Below are 21,234 nucleotides of genomic sequence, written 5' to 3' on the forward strand. Positions count from 1 at the left end.
CTGCTCCCAGAGCTCTCTGCAGTTTTGCCAGCGACTTACCAGCCTTTTGCCCAGTTATTTTCCATGGTATTATAGCCATGTGCTGTCATATGAATTCAGGCATCTGCAGTCATCCTTTCCAGACTCTATGAATGTCTATTTTTATGGATATGATTCATAATAAATTGGAAACATGCTCCTTTCCTGCAGCTGGAGCATGGCCTATAAGCCTCCTTATGCCTACTAGATGCCCTCCTTATGCCTACTAGATGCTCTCCACAAGGAGAAATAGTTCTCCCCTGGACAATATGGATTCTGTCTGTATAGTGATGCACAATGGTCATACGATAAAATGAGGAATGGATGAAGGTGTATGGAGGATGTTTAACAAATCCACATAATACTGCATTAAGGTGCTCACATAAAAAACGCAATACAGTGCCCACATAGCATTGCAATACAACTGTACATAGTACTGCATAAAGTGCTCACATACTACTGTAATAAAATGCCTACATAATATGCAATGAAATTCCTAAATCGTACTGTACTTCAGTGCCTATATAATACTGCAAAACATTGTTCAAACAGTACTGTAATGCAGAGACTGCATATTGCTGCAGTACATTACCTATATGGTACCGTAATGCAATGCCTACATAATACTGTAATACAGTGCCCACATAATACTAACTTACAGCTCTACATAGTACATCAATACAGTGTCCACATAATGTATGTTAGACAGTGACTACATAGTACAGGAAATAGTTCCACAATACTGTGCCCACATAATACTAACTTGCAGCTCTCCATAATACTGCAATACAGTGTCCACATAATACTAACTTGTAGCTCTCCATAATACGGCAATAAGGTGTCCACAAAATACTCACTGGTAGCTATCCATAATACCGCAATACTGTGCCCACATTATACTAATTTGCAGCTCTCCATAATACTGTAATACAGTGTCCACATAATACCACAATACGGTGCTCTCATAATAATGTAAGACAGGGATTACATAGTACTGGGAATAATGCTGAAACACTGTACCCACTTAATAATACAATATAGCACCTGTATAATACTGCCATATAGCACCCACATCTGTGCAGAGTAGACATAATACCAACAAACCGCCACCTCACACGTGACCAAATAATAACAGGGATCTGTCAACAGCGACCTCCCTATCCAGCTGCATAGACACACGGCTGTGGTTCTCCTGACTAAAATGCTGTTTTCCTTTCGTTGATCCGAGGCTCCATTCTCGAGTTGATACTTTTTCTTAATATGCAAATTAGTCCTTTGGTGCAATGAGGGCGTCACCATTGCTCTTGTTGCACCCAAGCTCCACTCCTTTCTGTGGCCAGCCCCTCCCTCCTCGCTGCTTTACCACTGTCTGGCCCCATTAATCAAAGCAGCCATGGAGGGAATGACCGCAGAAAGGAGCAGAGCTTGGGTGCAACAAGAGCAACGGTGACGCCCTCATTGCACCAAAGGTCTAATTTGCATATTAAGAAAAAGTATCAACATTTATGGAAACCACAAAGTCCCAGACCCTTGTGAGATATTCTTCAGATGGCATCTATGATGGACGGCAGTAATAGGATGTCGCGTCACCTCCAGCATCATCTCCAGAGAGGACACTGATTGCAACGTTAATTATTTTTTTTTCCATTTTCTCAACCGATAAATAATCTAATAATGAATGATCTGAGCGCTGCTAAAAACATGATGTCATGTGTTGGCCTCGGGGTCCTTTGGGCTTATCCTGACAGTAAGCGAATGATCTTAGCTGCTAATGATGTGTTTGAATAATGCAGGAGATCAGATGTGTACAGATCCCTGGAGGGTGCAACCAGCTGAGGCCCGGTGACCTACTGCGGTGCTAAGTGATGTGCGCCATGAATGTGCGAGGTCTCGGATAATGCACTGGTAACAGTCACCTAATGTCACTGTGATCTAAACCAGGGGCCTGGACAGCTGGCTAGTACAGGAGGTCACATCTCTGGATCCAGAAGATCATGGAGACTTGTGTCATAGCCAAAGATTCACAGTAAATTTAAATCCCAGGACCATCCTTAAGTTGTTAAATCTTCTATTCAGCCATTTCTTAGATCTAGAAAAAACCTGGGTGACAACTGACAACCAATGTGGCTGTCATTACCGCTCCAGTAAGGGTTGTAACTAAACATTTCCATAATATGGCGACATTCTAATGTGCAACACCTGGACCTGTGTGGTTCTATAGAACTGGACACCATAGTACCTTATCGTGATCTAGGTTTCTAGGTCATTTGAACTGCTGAGTTTCATCTGTTTGGAAGCCAGGGGCCCAAAGCCACCTTACAAAGAGTGATCCTTTTGCTGAAAAGCTGCGCCGCTGCCCCAGCTTTGCTATTCTCTGCTCTGGGATGTGGCGGCAGCAGAGTACACAGAGGAAGGTGGTCAGCAGTGGCATGAGGTGCTTGCTGTGCACTCACCACCTCTGCTGGGGGTGAGCGCCGAATAAAGGCATGCTGTAGCTGTAGCTGTGGATTCAGCAGGTGATCGACGATTAGTAGTTGCAAAAGAAGAGGCGTAGATAATCTCCTGCATGTATGCTACTGAAATGGCACAGTAGCACCAGAAACGTGTACATGTCCTAGTGAGGGGAGCACAAATGAAGAAGGGCTGCAGACCAGGCTCAGAAGTATAGGCTGCAGACCAGGTCTGAACAGTATTCCATAGGAAGGGATGTGGAGAAGGGGTTACCATGGCTGGCTGTGGTGACCAGAAGACGAATGCAGATGCCAAAGGCAGCCTTAAGCATGGTAGGCATGGTACTGGGTTCTCCAGAGACACTCTTCATATGAATTCATTGCTCTAGCTATTTTATGACTAATCTCTATTAATTCCCATTTAATTTATTTACTAAAATCAGGTAAGTTATATAAGTGATTGTAGCGCTGGCCGTGAAAGGGTTAAGTTACATGGATTCTTCTCTAGGTAATCTGTTTACCTTGAAGCACCCAGGAATGTAGCACACCTGCTCCCTCTATTGTTGTGATGGAGCAGTGCGGCCTACGGAGGATTGGGAGTGTCTCCTGAGTGACACACCCAGAGTGAATATATGCCTGGGGGGAGTTGTAATCACACTGGCATCCATTGTCACACTCATTTGTAATTCACCAAGTGCAGTCATCTGAACGCACCCATTGTTAGGACTTGATTGCAGGAACTAGCTGAGAGCACAAAGGGGAAAAGTATAACAGGGGATTGACGCTGTCTACACACACTGTCATATGGGAACAGATGTGGTTTAGAATAGTCTGACATCAGTTCTACCTATAAACCCTCAAGTATGAAGACCCTAAAACATAAATACCTTCTCATCCTAGTCCATTCTACTTAAGGAACCATTATCATGTTGTCTTCCAACTTTGTGACCTTCAAGCTGAAGCATAATCTATTGAAAACCCAGGAACATGACCCTGTCCCTTGGGGACCTACTAATTTCTTTAAAATGACCTAATTTTGCCTACAGCCCCTAAAGCATTAACCAAAAAGACCTCTCAAAATGATAACACACACAAGTTCTCTGAAAAGACCTCTTGCATCTCAGAATCTTCCAACAAATTACTTCTTCGACCTTCTGATCTCACATGACCTCTTCCATCTCCCAATCTTCCAAAATTACTTCTCCCAGCTCTATATTTTCCAACATGACCACTCCCACCTCCTAATCTTCTAACATGACCTCTTCCAGCTCTAAATATTAACATAGCCTTTTCACCTATCTTCTAACACAACATCTTCTACTTCTCAATCTTCCAACATGACTCCACTCAACTCTCAACCATCCAACAGTACATCTTCCATTTCCCAGTCTTTCAACATAACCTCTTCCAGCTCTCAATCTTTCAACATGACATTGTCTAGCTCTCTGGCTTTCAACATGACAGCTTTAACCTATCAATCTTACAAAATGATTTCTTCCAGCTCTATATCTTCCGACATGAACTCTTCCAGCTCTTGATCTTCCAATATGACCTCTTTCACTTTCTTTTCTTCCAAACTGAATTCTTCCACCTCTCTGTTTTTCCATCATGACCTTTTCCAGCTCTCAATCATCCCATCCAACATGACCTCCTTAACCCAAAAATCTTCCAATGTGATTTCTAACAGTTTTGCATCTTCCAACATGACCTCTTTCGCTTCCCGATCTTCTAATATGACCTCTTCCACTTTATTCAACAAGACCTCTCCAATCTCTCTTTATCTTCCAGCACAACTTTCTTGGATGGATATAAGGTAGATAGAAGACAGTGACAAAAGCACAGTACCAAGATCACTTCACGCATAATCTAATATGAGGTTCTACATCATAGTCCTGTCTACCTAAGGAAATCCCTTCCTAGAAGACCCATCTCAGGACCTTCAATATCATATATGCAATTGTATATGACCCCTTATATTTGACTCCTCTCCGGTCTTACCAACCATATGCCACATGATCTTTTAGTATGACCCCTTACATCATTATGTAGACAGTCATGTACGATTCCATATGGGGGTCTCAACCCAACCTTGACCTAGAAACCTCTTGACTCTCCAAAACAACCCTTCCACCACTTTTTGGTATACGAGGTACCTAACATCTCAGGGTTATCAGTAGTTTCTTTGTGAACTGATGCTGCCAAGAATATTATGTTGACTCATAAACAGAATCTCCCTGTGGTCCTAGATGACATCACAATTTAGTAAGCGCTCATCCAGTAGAAATAATAGTTGGCAGAGAATGGGAAACGGCCTGTTCAATGCACGTAGGTGGAGGACAAGTTCTGGCACAACTAAATGCCTTCGTTTGGCCTCTAGCGCTTCATAGTTGGTACTCCTCGTGTACTTACATACATCTGCATACACAGGATGTAAGGACAGAATAAAACGTGTCTAGAGGGAAAGATATTTAAGGCTACTTTCACACTAGCGTTCTGCTGTCCGCTCGTGAGCTCCGTTTGAAGGGGCTCACGAGCGGAGCAGAACGCTTCCGTCCAGCCCTGATGCAGTCTGAATGGATGCGGATCCGCTCAGACTGCATCAGTCTGGCGGCGTTCAGCCTCCGCTCCTCTCGCCTCCGCACGGCCAGGCGGACAGCTGAACGCTGCTTGCAGCGTTCGGGTGTCCGCCTGGCCGTGCGGAGGCGTGCGGATCCGTCCAGACTTACAATGTAAGTCAATGGGAACGGATCCGCTTGAAGATGACACCATATGGCTCAATCTTCAAGCGGATCCGTCCCCCATTGACTTTACATTGAAAGTCTGAACGGATCCGCTCAGGCTACTTTCGCACTTAGAAATTTTTCTAAGTTATTAATGCAGACGGATCCGTACTGAACGGAGCCTCCGTCTGCATTAATATGATCGGATCCGTTCAGAACGGATCCGATCAAGCGCAAGTGTGAAAGTAGCCTTATGGAAATAATTCCTTTATTCACAATCATAAAATATAATATTTAATAATTTCTATCCCATAAACCAGTTAAACAATGGAAACCCAGGGAAAAATTTTATTACTTCTTCAGCATCATATTCTTGTCAGCCAAGGGTAGTATTATAGTAGTAATATTCTTGTACATAGGAGGCAGTATTATAGTAGTTATATTCTTGTACATAGGAGCAGTATTATAGTAGTTATATTCTTGTACATAGAAGCAGTATTATAGTAGTTATATTCCTGTACATAGGAGGCAGTATTATAGTAGTTATATTCTTGTACATAGGAGGCAGTATTATAGTAGTTATATCCTTGTACATAGGAGCAGTATTATAGTAGTTATATTCTTGTACATAGGAGCAGTATTATAGTAGTTATATTCTTGTACATAGGAGCAGTATTATAGTAGTTATATTCTTGTACATAGGAGCAGTATTATAGTAGTTATATTCTTGTACATAGGAGCAGTATTAATAGTAGTTATATTCTTGTACATAGGAGCAGTATTATAGCAGTTATATTCTTGTACATAGGAGCAGTATTATAGTAGTTATATTCTTGTACATAGGAGCAGTATTATAGTAGTTATATTCTTGTACATAGGAGGCAGTATTATAGTAGTTATATTCCTGTACATAGGAGCAGTATTATATTAGTTATATTCTTGTACATAGGAGCAGTATTATAGTAGTTGTATTCTTGTACATAGGAGCAGTATTATAGTAGTTATATTCTTGTACATAGGAGGCAGTATTATAGTAGTTATATTCTTGTACATAGGAGCAGTATTATAGTAGTTATATTCTTGTACATAGGAGCAGTATTATAGTAGTTATATTCTTGTACATAGGAGGCAAGTATTATAGTAGTTTATATTCTTGTACATAGAAGGCAGTATTATAGTAGTTTTAATTTCTTGTACATAGGAGCAGTATTATAGTAGTTTATATTCTTATACATAGGGGCAGTATTATAGTAGTTATATTCTTGTACATAGGAGCAGTATTATAGTAGTTATATTCTTGTACATAGGGGCTGTATCATAGTAGTTATGTGTGGCAGACGCAGCACTATGAAGTGCCTTTTGCGCTGTGGCATTAGAAGAATTCTGATATCTCTGACTTTTAATCTAACCAGACTGTCTAGTATTCTGTAATTCCTCTAGCGCTTTTCTATGGAAACAGTAGGTTTAAAGAGCACACCAAATGCTTGAAATAACTTCTTTATTAACTTCAACTTTTCTTCATATATAACACTGCCGCCTCCGCAGCAGATAGTCCATGTACAAAACACGTGTTGTAAAGATATCACAAAATGGCGGTATGCATAAGATGGTGGTTCAACTTTTCAATCTTGTCATTCAACATAAAATGGTGGATATATTTCTCTCTTCAGTATCTGTACTCTCACTTTAAGTTATTTAAGCACTTTATGATCTCTCTGAGAGGTATATCTGAGGTCTAACTGATAGTTCACTTGCTGAATTTGGTCACAATTTTCAGTATGCAGTTAGCAGTAACTATTTGCAGATTGGTTGAGTATGATCTGGTATGGTTGTATGCCATTTGGATTGCAATATGGAATTTGAATTTGGATTGTGAACTTTGTAGTTTTCAATTGAATTTGGTGGAACTGTAAGTGAACACACGTATAACTGGTTCAGTATACAGTTCTAATCACTATATTAACAGTAGGAACATTATATAACTTTTTAAAGGGAACCTGTCATCAACTCTATGCTGACCTCACTGAGGGCAGCATAAAATAGTGACAGAAATGCTGATGTCAGCAGTGTGTCACTCATGAACTAAAAGTAAGTGGTTTCTGAGAACCAGCATCATAATCATTGCATCAGAGGCCTTGAAAAGAGTAAAATCTACTTGAGAAGAGTCATGGTTATTCATAATCTCCTGCACTCTCACCCATCTGCGATTGGCAGATCTCTCCTACAGAGAAAGGGAGAAAACTAGGTAGAAGACTGTCAGTCACCAGCAGGTGGGCAGGGAGAGCAGGAATTCATGAATAACCATGACTCTTCTCAGGTGGCCGTGACTGTTTCCAGGCCCAGTCTGCAATGATTGTGATGTTGGTTCTCGGCAACCACTTACTTTTAACTTTAAATGACAGACCTCTGAAATCAATCACCTGTCTCTACTTTATTACTGCCGTTTTTATGGACAGCATAAAGTTGATGACAGGTCCCTTTTAAATACCTATTTTGGCCTTCTTCTGCTTCCTAAAACACAGCTCTTAGTGGAGTGAATGTCTGTTCAGCTTCTCTCTCTGGTGAATAATAATTCTAGGCCGCTCCTGCTAGTGAATTTCCCACACAGGCTGTGTGTGAGGCTGGCTGTGATTGGCCAAGACTCCTGCTTTGTGCAAGGCTGGCTGTGATTGGTCTAGACTCCGGAACAGCAACAAGAGTTAACTATATGCTTTCTGTTGTTTCTGCTGTGTCATTGAGCTTACCTCACATCCATATAATGAATCTTAAAGGCATATTATCTTTTCTGCTTCTGTGAACACAATATATATAACAGTTATATGACATCAAACATGAAGTCACTGTAAATAACTCTGCTTTTGTCTTTACCACACAACATAGGAACTGTATTTAAGGTTTTTGGCAGGTGTAGCTGTATAAACATATAAGCTATGTTAGCAACCTAGGACAGGTCTTAGCTGGCCAGCTACATTATGTTTTTGTACATAGGAGCAGTATTATAGTAGTTATATTCTTGTACATAGGAGCAGTATTATAGTAGTTATATTTTTGTACATAGTAGGCAGTATTATAGTAGTTATGTTCTTGTACATAGGAGCAGTATTATAGTAATTATATTCTTGTATGTAGGAGCAGTATTATAGTATTTATATTCTTGTACATAGGAGCAGTATTATAGTAGTTATAGTCTTGTACATAGGAGCAGTATTATAGTAGTTATAGTCTTGTACATAGGAGCAGTATTATAGTAGTTATATTCTTGTACATAGGAGCAGTATTATAGTAGTTATATTCTTGTACATAGGAGCAGTATTATAGTAGTTATATTCTTGTACATAGGAGGCAGTATTATAGTAATTATATTCTTGTATGTAGGAGCAGTATCATAGTAGTTATATTCTTGTACATAGGAGCAGTATTATAGTAGTTATATTCTTGTACATAGGAGCAGTATTATAGTAGTTATATTCTTGTACATAGGAGCAGTATTATAGCAGTTATATTCTTGTACATAGGAGGCAGTATTATAGTAGTTATATTCTTGTACATAGGAGCAGTATTATAGTAGTTATATTCTTGTACATAGGGAGCAGTATTATAGTAGTTGTATTCTTGTATGTAGGAGCAGTATTATAGTATTTATATTCTTGTACATAGGAGCAGTATTATAGTAGTTATATTCTTGTACATAGGAGCAGTATTATAGTAGTTATATTCCTGTACATAGGAGGTAGTATTATAGTAGTTATATTCTTGTACATAGGAGCAGTATTATAGTAGTTATATTCTTGTACATAGGAGCAGTATTATAGTAGTTATATTCTTGTACATAGGAGCAGTATTATAGTAGTTATATTCTTGTACATAGGAGCAGTATTATAGTAGTTGTATTCTTGTATGTAGGAGCAGTATTATAGTATTTATATTCTTGTACATAGGAGCAGTATTATAGTAGTTATATTCTTGTACATAGGAGCAGTATTATAGTAGTTATATTCCTGTACATAGGAGGTAGTATTATAGTAGTTATATTCTTGTACATAGGAGCAGTATATAGTAGTTATATTCTTGTACATAGGAGCAGTATTATAGTAGTTATATTCTTGTACAAGGAGCAGTATTATAGTAGTTTATATTCTTGTACATAGGAGCATTATTATAGTAGTTATATTCTTGTACATAGGAGCAGTATTATAGTAGTTATATTCTTGTACATAGGAGCAGTATTATAGTAGTTGTATTCCTTGTATGTAGGAGCAGTATTATAGTATTTATATCTTGTACATAGGAGCAGTATTATAGTAGTTATATTCTTGTACATAGGAGCAGTATTATAGTAGTATATTCCTGTACATAGGAGGTAGTATTATAGTAGTTATATTCTTGTACATAGGAGCAGTATATAGTAGTTATATTCTTGTACATAGGAGCAGTATTATAGTAGTTATATTCTTGTACATAGGAGCAGTATTATAGTAGTTATATTCTTGTACATAGGAGGCAGTATTATAGTAGTTATATTCTTGTACATAGGAGCAGTATTATAGTAGTTATATTCTTGTACATTAGGGGGATTTTGGATTTCATAGGGAGTCTCTCTTGTTAAGTGTGTACATAACATGTTTGCGGAAGCAGAAAATTTCATACATGAAATTGCAAAATAATTTGCTTATGTTTATAGGTCACAGGCGCTGTCTGAAAAAGTGACAAGTGACGTGTGAGCGGAGACACAAACTGTAGGCTGCGAGGAGGCGCACCCCTGTGACCGCTGACAGATGAAGCCACATTGCTTCCTGTGGTTGCTCTTGGTTGACATGGTGAGTGACAGATCTTCAGCTCGATGCGTTGCTGCCGCAGTGCAGTCGTTTTTTGCTAATTTTTGGTCAGGCTTTTCCCAGGTACGGACAGTTGTGGCCTGCGCACGTCCCTGGCTGCCGGGTCACACAACATGGCCTGACAAGTCGAAGGCAGCTGTCACCTCTGAAGATACAAGGTACTGAGCTAAGTATAGACTGGCCCTTCACGAGGCATGTGCTGGACGCTGCGGACGGTTAGTGTTGCCATTATTCTTCTCGCTGATCTGCCCCAGCCGCACCAACCTTAGTTTTCGATTATTGTCAGCCGAAATTTTTTATGGACAGATCATCGGTAAGTTTCTCATTCACGACTCAATAAAGCTTAATCATTGAAAACTTCTGCAACTTTCTAATATACTTTTACAATTCCTCACTGTTATCAAGATCTCTGACATCCTGTCAGTGACTGGAACAGTCATTTCCAACAGTTAAAATCTGTCCGGATTATATTCTTATACAGTGTGTCAGTGTATTAAGGGATTCTGTCATGAGATTTTAGGCCTATAAGCTAAACATATGCCCATGTCCGTACTAATAACATGAATCCTAAACTGGCCTTATTAAACCTGTTTGTGGCTCTATTAGCCCAAAAAACAGGCTTTTATAACCGGTCAATCGCCTACCTAGGTGCCCAAGGGGACGTCAGTTATTACAGGGTGCCCGGCCGTCTCAGCGCCGCCTCCGCCAGATCAGGCTGAGCATAGTGCGCAGGATCTAGCAGAGGGCCGGCCGGATCTGGCGGGGGGGCGGCGCTGAGGTGAGGAAGTCGTCACTGTAGACAGGGAGGGCGGCGATTAAGACTGGGAAGGAGGCGCTGCGCACCAGACGGCCGGGCACCCTGTATTAACTGACGTCCCCTTGGGCACCTTCGGTAGGCGATTGACCGGTTATAAAAAACTGTTTTTTTGGGCTAATAGAGCCACAAGCAGGTTTAATAAGGCCAGTTTAGGATTCATGTTATTAGTACGGACATGGGCATATGTTTAGCTTTATAGGGCTAAAATCTCATGACAGAATCCCTTTAACCCCTTAAGGACTCGCCCTATTTCACCTTACGGACTTGGCCATTTTTTGCAAATCTGACCAGTGTCACTTTAAGTGCTGATAACTTTAAAACGCTTTGACTTATCCAGGTCATTCTGAGAATATTTTTTTGTCACATATTGTACTTCATGACACTGGTAAAATGAAGTAAAAAAAAATCATTTTTATTTATAAAAAAATACCAAATTTACCATTTTATTTTTTTTAAATTGCAAATTTTCAAGTTTCAATTTCTCTACTTCTATAATACATAGTAATACCTCCAAAAATAGTTATTACTTTACATTCCCCATATGTCTACTTCATGTTTGGATCATTTTGGGAATGATATTTTATTTTTTGGGGATGTTACAAGTTTAGAAGCAAATCTTGAAATTTTTCCGAAATTTTCAATTTTTAGGGACCAGTTCAGGTCTGAAGTCACTTTGCAAGGCTTACATAATATAAACCACCCAAAAATGACCCCATTCTAGACACTACACCCCTCAAGGTATTCAAAACTGATTTTACAAACGCTGTTAACCCTTTAGGTGTTCCACAAGAATTAATGGAAAATAGAGATACAATTTCAAAATTTCACTTATTTGGCAGATTTTCCATTTTAATTTTTTTTTTCCAGTTACAAAGCAAGGGTTAACAGCCAAACCAAACTCAATATTTATGGCCCTGATTCTGTAGTTTACAGAAACACCCCATATGTGGTCGTAAACCGCTGTACGGGCACACGGCAGGGCGCAGAAGGAAAGGAATGCCATACGGTTTTTGGAAGGCAGGTTTTGCTGGACTGTTTTTTTTTACACCATGTCCGATTTGAAGCCCCCCTGATGCACCCCTAGAGTAAAAACTCCATAAAAGTGACCCCATCTAAGAAACTACACCTCTCAAGGTATTCAAAGCTGATTTTACAAACGTCGTTAACTCTTTAGGTGTTCCACAAGAATTAATGGAAAATAGAGATACAATTTCAAAATTTCACTTTTTTGGCACATTTTCAATTTTAATAATTCTTTTCCAGTTACAAAGCAAGGGTTAACAGCTAAACCAATCTCAATATTTATGGCCCTGATTCTGTAGTTTTCAGAAACACCCCATATGTGGTCGTAAACTACTGTACGGGCACACGGCAGGGCGCAGAAGGAAAGGAATGCCATACGGTTTTTGGAAGGCAGATTTTGCTGGACACCATGTCCCATTTGAAGCCCCCCTGATGCAACCCTAGAGTAGAAACTCCATAAAAGTGACCCCATCTAAGAAACTACACCCCTCAAGGTATTCAAAACAGATTTTACAAACGTCGTTAACCCTTTAGGTGTTCCACAAGAGTTATTGGCAAATGGAGATGAAATTTCAGAATTTCTATTTTTTGGCAAATTTTCCATTTTAATCCATTTTTCCCAGTAACAAAGCAAGGGTTAACAGCCAAACAAAACTCAATATTTATGGCCCTGATTCTGTAGTTTACAGAAACACCCCATATGTGGTCGTAAACAGCTGTACGGGCACACGGCAGGGTGCAGAAGGAAAGGAATGCCATACGGTTTTTGGAAGGCAGATTTTGCTGGACTGTTTTTTTTGACACCATGTCCCATTTGAAGCCCCCCTGATGCACCCCTAGAGTAGGAACGCCAAAAAAAGGCCCCATTTTAGAAACTACGGGATAGGGTGGCAGTATTGTTAGTACTAGTTTAGGGTACATATGATTTTTGGTTGCTCTATATTACACTTTTTGTGAGGCAAGGTGACAAGAAATAACTGTTTTGGCACCATTTTTTGTCATTTACAACATTCATCTGACAGGTTAGATCATGTGATATTTTTATAGACCAGGTTGTCACGGACGCGGCGATAGCTAATATGTATACTTTTTATTTATTTATTTATGTAAGTATTACACAATGATTTCTTTTTTGAAACAAAAAAAATCATGTATTAGTGTTTCCATAGTCTGAAAGCCATTTTTTTTTTTGTTTTTGGGCGATAACCTTGGGTAGGGTAAGATTTTTGCGGGATGAGATGACGGTTTTATTGGCACTATTTTGGGGTGCGTGTGACTTTTTGATCGCTTGCTATTACACTTGTTGTGATGTAAGGTGAAAATTGTTTATTTAGCACAGTTTTTATTTCAAATTTTTTACGATGTTCATCTGAGGGGTTAGGTCATGTAATATTTTTATAGAGCCGGTCGATACGGATGCGGCGATACCTAATATGTATACTTTTTTTTATTTATGTAAGTTTTACACAATGATTTCATTTTTGAAGCCAAAAAAATCATGTTTTAGTGTTTCCATAGTCTGAGAGCCATAATTTTTTCAGTTTTTGGGCGATTACCTTGGGTAGGGTATGATTTTTGCAGGATGAGATGACAGTTATTATTAGCACTATTTTGGTGTGCGTGTGACTTTTTGATCGCTTGCTATTACACTTTTTGTGATGTAAGGTGACAAAAAAATGGTTTATTTAGCACAGTTTTTATTTTAAATTTTTTACAGTGTTCATCTGAGGGGTTAGGGCATGTGATATTTTTATAGAGCCAGTCGATACGGACACGGCGATACCTAATATGTATACTTTTTTTTATTTATGTAAGTTTTACACAATAATATCATTTTTGAAACAAAAAAAAAAAACATGTTTTAGTGTCTCCATATTCTGAGAGCCATAGTTTTTTCAGTTTTTGGGCGATTATCTTAGGTAGGGTCTCATTTTTTGCGGGATGAGATGACGGTTTGATTGCCACTATTTTGGGGTGCATATGACTTTTTGATCGCTTGTTATTACACTTTTTGTGATGTAAGGTGACAATTTTTTTTTTATTTAGCACAGTTTTTATTTTTATTTTTTTACGGTGTTCATCTGAGGGGTTAGGTCATGTGATATGTTTATAGAGACGGTCAATACGGACGCGGCTATACCTAATATGTATATTTATTTATTTTTCCTCTATTTTTTACCTTTTTTTTTAACTTTATTTGGGGAAAATGACGTTTTTGTTTATTTTTACTTGAAACTTTAAATTTTTTGGGGGGAAAACTTTCTTTTTTCAACTTTTTTTTCACTTTTTTTTTGTCCCACTTTGGGACTTGAACTTTTGGGGGTCTAATCCCTTTTACAATGCATTCCAATACTTCTGTATTGGAATGCATTGGCTGTATGAGTAATACTGTGTGTATTACTCATACAGCTTCCGGCCTGTGAGATCCAGGGGGCTGGATCTCACAGGCTCGTCACCGGAAGGCAGCGCGATGCCTTCCTTAGACATCTCGCTGCCTTCCATGCCATCGGGTCCCCCTCACAGCCCTATGGGGACCCGATGGCACCCGCCGCCCGCAGAATAGAAAGCCGCAAACCGCAGGTCTGAATTGACCTGCGGTTTGCGGCGATCGCCGACACGGGGGGGTCACGAGACCCCCCACGCATTTAGCCTAGGTGCCTGCTCAATGATTTGAGCAGGCACCAGGTTCCGATCACCGCCCGCCGGGCGGCAGTGATCGGAACTATACATGACGTACCGGTACGTCATGGGTCCTTAAGGACTCGGGATCCATGCCGTACCGGTACGTCATGGGTCCCTAAGGGGTTAAGAGATTATCAGCATTGTGTTTTTTTTATTAGTGTTTTTCACAGCATTTTTTACTGATGTCTTTTGCAGCATTTTTTATGTTTTTTTTAGCATCACTTTTTAGTGGTGTTTTTCACAGTGATTTTAAGTGGTGTTTTTTTTTTTACAGCGCTTTAAAGTGGTGTTCTTCCCCCAGCATTTTTAGTGGGAGTGGGGGGGGGGGGGGGGGGGGGTGTAGCACTTTTTAGTGCTGTTTTTCACATCGTTTTTGTTTACCCTTTTACCCTTTTCTTCTTTTTTTCATGTAGTCAGAAATTCACCACCAAACAAATTTGTTTTTTTTTGCATTCCATTTGTGTTTATTACATTTTTGTCAAAAAGCAGCATGCTCCAGGTATGGCATTTCTTTTTCAGACATTGTTTCAAGTAGGAATCTCTCCGGGCACTTAGAACCGCTGAAAAATGGCTGTTCTGAGCATACCGTTAAAAATATATATATATACCGCACAATATGCTGCAAAAAATGCCTGTTCTAAGCAGGGCCGTCTTTAATATTGATTGGACCCTGGGCAAAAATTTACTTGGGCCCCCTGGATCCCGCCTTCCACATCCTAGCATGCAATCACGGCCTCCACCACAACACACACACACACCACAAAAATCCACACACCTGGTAGAGTACAGTGAATGACTGTTAATACTTCCAGTTCTGAAGACTCCAGCGGCTCAGGATCAGTGCTCTGGGCAGCTGGGCTCAGGCTGGAAGTGGGCACCCGCTCTGCAGGAAGGAGACCGGGGCTCGGCTCACCCTAGCGTTACAGTGCACCCCAGCACCCCACAGTATGCCGTATAGCACCCTATAGTATACAGCACCACATAATAGGCAGTATAGCACTCTATAGCATATAGCAACCCACAGTATGCAGTATAGCATCCTATAGTATAAAGCACCCCACAGTATGCAGTATAGCATCCTATAGTATAAAGCACCCCACAGTATGCAGTATAGCATCCTTTAGTATAAAGCACCCCACAGTATGCAGTATAGCATCCTATAGTATAAAGCACCCCACAGTATGCAGTATAGCATCCTTTAGTATAAAGCACCCCACAGTATGCAGTATAGCATCCTATAGTATAAAGCACCCCACAGTATGCAGTATAGCATCCTATAGTATAAAGCACCCCACAGTATGCAGTATAGCACCCTGTAGTATACAGCACCCCACAGTATGCAGTATAGCACCCTATAGTATACAGCACCCCACAGTATGCACTATAACACCCTATAGCATACAGCACCTCACAGTATGCAGTATAGCACCCTGTAGTATACAGCACCCCACAGTATGCAGTATAGCACCCTATAGTATACAGCACCCCACAGTATGCAGTATAGCACCCCACAGTATACAGCACCCCAAAGTATACAGTAGAGCAGTATAGCACACCACAATATACAGCACCCCATAGTATACAGTAGAGCAGTATAGCACACCACAATATACAGCACCACACTGTATACAGCACTTCACAGTATACAGTAAAGCAGTCTAGCACCCCACAGTATACAGCACCCCATAGTATACAGTAGAGCAGTATAGCACCCCACAGTATACAGCACCCCATAGTATACAGTAGAGCAGTATAGCACACCACAATATACAGCACCCCAGAGTATACAGCCCCCCACAGTATACAGCACCCCATAGTATACAGTAGAGCAGTATAGCACCCCACAGTATACAATAGCTTACAGTATATTAGCATAACAGCCCCTGTCACCTTTTCCTAATGTAATCTTCACAAAAAAAGCTCCACAGTTAAGGCAAACTTCTCCTGCAGCAACACTCCTGATAGAAAGGACCTTTGATTACCTCGTATCAATGTGACCAGTAATATTGCTAGGTTACTGGTCACATGGTGATTATGTCATGTAAGGTCCTTTCTCCTTAGAGAATCACAGCTCTCACAGTTCGCTGCCTGGAGTGCCCGCAGGCAGGCATGGCATGGCAGCACCCTGCTGTGTAGCTGACAGCCTGACACCTGGGGCAGTGGCCAGCAGGGCTCAAGAGGGAGCTGCCTTGGGCCCCCCAGGAGCAACTGGGCCCGGGGCAGCTGCCCCTTTTGCCCCTTGTTAAAGACGGCCCTGGTTCTAAGTATCCAATGAACAATGCTAAAAAATCTGCAATTAAACATGAAAAAACAAACAAAAAAAGCAAAAATAAACATGAAAAAAAGGCGAAAATAAACTGTGTGTGAAAACTAAAGGGTCCTCTGAAAGTGGACAGCCTGTTATCACACACTGCCATGTGGCCCCTTTAAGAACAATACACTGTTGAGGTCCTGAAGTGATTTCACTGGTCTGATGATGTCAATTTCGGTGATGTCACTATATTGATACTGTCACATAAATTGATGCCCCACACTGATGATGTCACATTAAGGCTGGGTTCACACCTGAGCGTATTCGATAAGCGCTGTTTACAGGCGTTTTTATCCGGCGTTTTTGAGGCGTATTTTGGGGCGTTTTTGGATTTTGGAAACGTGCATCGTACGCGCGTTCTTGCTATTGACCACAGAGGCGTACAATGAAAAACAGAGGTGTTACACGCGACAATACGCCCCAAAGAAGCTCCTGTACTTCTTGATTCGTAGGGCGTTTTTAAAACGCTCAGGTGAGAACCATGCCCATAGGGAAACATTGGTTTTTGCCTGTTGAGCGTTTTACAGCGCGTAGGAACGCGCTGTAAAACGCTCAGCTGTGAACCCAGCCTAAGCAGTATCACTGGTCTGATGACATATTAATCTATGTTATGATCAGGACAGGTTCCCAGCAAGCAGAGGTCTTGAAAATGGTAGTTTTTCGCCGTGGGCTGTATATACTTCTAGATTTGTGACCGTCACAAGATCTTTTGCCATGTTAGATCAGATGTCACAGTCTGCCTTGTTGAAATGTCACTTGTCCAAACTGTTTGCTCCTGCTGTTTCACTAGTGTCGGTCTTCACTGTATTTCTAGCATTCTATTCTTGAGTCAGTTGGTGGAGGATGAGCATAGCTATAGATCTTGAATATAAAGGAGTATCTAATACTCTTCTACAACCCATGAAATTGTGTGCGGTGGGGGGGAGATAATAATAAGATACCATACACGTGCCATCATCACAGCAGCCGCAGGGAGCAGGTGACATCATGTGGAAGCGGGCTCTACACAGAGATCATTGTGGACCCTCCCCGGTCATTCCTGGAGGCTTCCATATGGTCCGAGCTGTAGAGAGAGGCTCCACAAGTTGCCAGCGCAGATGGGGGTGACTCAGGTCTTTTTGTAAGGGGGTGTCAGGAAGGAAGAGAGAGAAATAATAGGTCTTCCTGAGGCATTGGCGGGTTCCAGACTTCCATTTTCCTGCACTATAGATAAGCTGGCAGTGGACAAGAGACTGGGCACGCCGCCAGGACTGCCCATGATTCCTGGTTACGCCAGAGACTAACTGGGCATCTGGTTAATCTGTCAGAAGCCGAGGGAAGCCCTGTAAATGCACAAAGAAGGGAAGGAGGAAGAGACCCAGGTGGGTGGCACGGATCTCAGACACATGAATGGCAGTCCGGGGAGAACATTCCTATATTGGCCATGAACGCCCACCCGCCTATAGGCTGCATTCCCAGACACAGGTCCTATGCCCAGTACTCTGGATGCCTTAACCTCTTACTTACCAGTAGCCCCATCAAACAGGCTGGTACTACTGGGAAAGTGAAGCAGAAAATGAACACAGGCTGATGCCACAGGGCATTAGTGACAAAAGCCAATGCTGTGTTAAATATTTAGAGCTGGTTACACCTATGCTATGAAGGGAAGAGTTTGTATTGCCAGCTGCCAGGGTGGACGTGGACTGTCAGGTGGTCTTTTCTAACCTACTGTAGGTCCCTTCCCATTGTGCACTTATGATGAAAAGACAGAAAGGGCTGGAAGACAGAGTAGGAACGTGTTCACAGGTGGGTGACCGGGTGACCAGAAGGCTCAGTCAGCTCTATATGGTTTCTGTGTCCTATCGGGAAGGCAGGTCTGGAGCATAAACAGCAGCATTTCTGACTGCAGATTTGTCTTAAAGGGGACCTCTCACCTGACATGTCTGTTTTAGTAGTCACTTGCATTCCCCATGAATTAACAATTCTGGAGAATCTTTTCTCATGGCTCTATGTTGTATCGTTTCTCTATTATTCCTAATGGAAGTTTATGAATGCGTTGCAAGCAGTCTACAAATAAGGGTACAGCTGGGTGTAACTGCGGTAAGCCCCTGAGGAGCAGGGGCAGAGGATGGGTGTGGTAGTGGCCCTGATGAGATGTTGTGTCATGGTGTATTCCCTCAGGCCGTCGCTCCCTGGGGATCTGCGATGTGAATGGATCAGGTAGACATAGAAGAACATCAAAGGAGTGCAAAGGATGAGTTACAGTACATCCAGCTTCATAGAGACTGCATGTACCGCCTTTCTTCAGTCCATGCAATCTCTATTATTTCTGTCTCGTTGTGTGAAAAGCCTATTATTTTTGGGTTCCTGGGCTGGGCAGCTGAATGTGCGCGGATATATCTGTGGGTTCCTGGGACGGGGAGCTAAGTGTGCACACATATACAGTCAGGTCCATAAATATTGGGGCATCGACACAATTCTAACATTTCTGGCTCTATACACCACCACAATGGATTTGAAATGAAACGAACAAGATGTGCTTTACCTGCAGACTGTCAGCTGTAATCTGAGGGTATCTACATCCAAATCAGGAGAACGGTGCAGGAATTACAGCAGTTACATATGTGCCTCCCACTTGTTAAGGGACTAAAAGTAATGGGACAATTGGCTTCTCAGCTGTTCCATGGCCAGGTGTGTGTTATTCCCTCATTATCCCAATTACAATGAGCAGATAAAAGGTCCAGAGTTCATTTCACGTCTGCTATTTGCATCTGGAATCTGTTGCTGTCAACTCTCAAGATGAGATCCAAAGAGCTGTCACTATCAGTGAAGCAAGCCGTCATTAGCTGAAAAAACACAACAAACCCATCAGAGAGATAGCAGAAACATTAGGCCTGGCCAAAACAACTGTTTGGAACATTCTTAAAAAGAAGGAACGCACCGGTGAGCTCAGCAACACCAAAAGACCCGGAAGACCACGGAAAACAACTGCGGTGGATGACAGAAGAATTCTATCCCTGGTGAAGAAAACACCCTTCACAACAGTTGGCCAGACCAAGAACACTGTCCAGGAGGTAGGTGTATGTGTGTCAAGGTCAACAATCAGGAGAAGACTTCACCAGAGTGAATACAGAGGGTTCACCACAAGATGTAAACCATTGGTGAGCCTCAAAAACAGGAAGGCCAGATTAGAGTTTGCCAAACGACATCTAAAAAAGCCTTCACAGTTCTGGAACAACATCCTATGGACAGATGAGACCAAGATCAACTGGTACCAGAGTGATGGGAAGAGAAGAGTATGGAGAAGGAAAGGAACTGCTCATGATCCTAAGCATACCACCTCATCAGTGAAGCATGGTGGTGGTAGTGTCATGGCGTGGGCATGTATGGCTGCCAATGGAACTGGTTCTCTTGTATTTATTGATTATGTGACGGCTGACAAAAGCAGCAGGATGAATTCTGAAGTGTTTCGGGCAATATTATCTGCTCATATTCAGCCAAATGCTTCAGAACTCATTGGACGGCACTTCACAGTGCAGATGGACAATGACCCAAAGCATACTGCAGAAGCAACCAAAGAGTTTTTTAAGGGAAAGAAGTGGAATGTTATGCAATGGCCAAGTCAATCACCTGACCTGAATCCGATTGAGCATTTCACTTGCTGAAGACAAAACTGAAGGGAAAATGCCCCAAGAACAAGCAGGAACTGAAGACAGTTGCAGTAGAGGCCTGGCCGAGCATCACCAGGGATGAAACCCAGCGTCTGGTGATGTCTATGCGTTCCAGACTTCAGGCTGTAATTGACTGCAAAGGATTTGCAACCAAGTATTAAAAAGTGAAAGTTTGATTTATGATTATTATTCTGTCCTATTACTTTTGGTCCCTTAACAAGTGGGAGGCACATATGGAAACTGTTGTAATTCCTGCACCGTTCACCTGATTTGGATGTAAATACCCTCAAATTAAAGCTGACAGTCTGCAGGTAAAGCACATCTTGTTTGTTTAATTTCAAATCCATTGTGGTGGTGTATAGAGCCAAAAATGTCAGAATTGTGTTGATGTCCCAATATCTATGGACCTGACTGTATCTGTAGGTTCCTGGGACGCGGAGCTGAATGTGCGCGGATATATCTGTGAGTTCCTGGTACTGGGAGCTAAGTGTGCACACATATATCTGTAGGTTCCTGGGACGGGGAGCTGAGTGTGCACGAATATATCTGTGGCTTCCTGGGACGGGGAGCTAAGTGTGCACACATATATCTGTAGGTTCCTGGGCCGGGGAGCTGAGTGTGCGCGGATATATCTGTGGGTTCCGGGGCCGGTGAGCTGAGTGTGTGCAGATAGACAATGTATGGTGGTGGCAGCCTTGTTCAGATTAAAGGAATGTGATGACTTTACT

General features: G+C 41.5%; 1 protein-coding gene across 1 annotated transcript in view; it reads left to right on the plus strand.

Moving 5' to 3' along the window:
- The first annotated feature begins 10,176 nt into the window (after positions 1 to 10,176).
- EPN2 (epsin 2) overlaps positions 10,177 to 21,234 on the plus strand; it is a 52,959-nt gene continuing 41,901 nt past the window's right edge. Inside the window, exon 1 of the mRNA XM_040439465.1 lies at positions 10,177 to 10,336. The gene's annotated coding sequence lies outside the window, so the exon portion shown is untranslated. The remainder of the gene's footprint in view (positions 10,337 to 21,234) is intronic.

Source organism: Bufo bufo, chromosome 7, assembly GCF_905171765.1.
Source record: "Bufo bufo chromosome 7, aBufBuf1.1, whole genome shotgun sequence".
Classification (NCBI taxonomy): domain Eukaryota; kingdom Metazoa; phylum Chordata; class Amphibia; order Anura; family Bufonidae; genus Bufo; species Bufo bufo.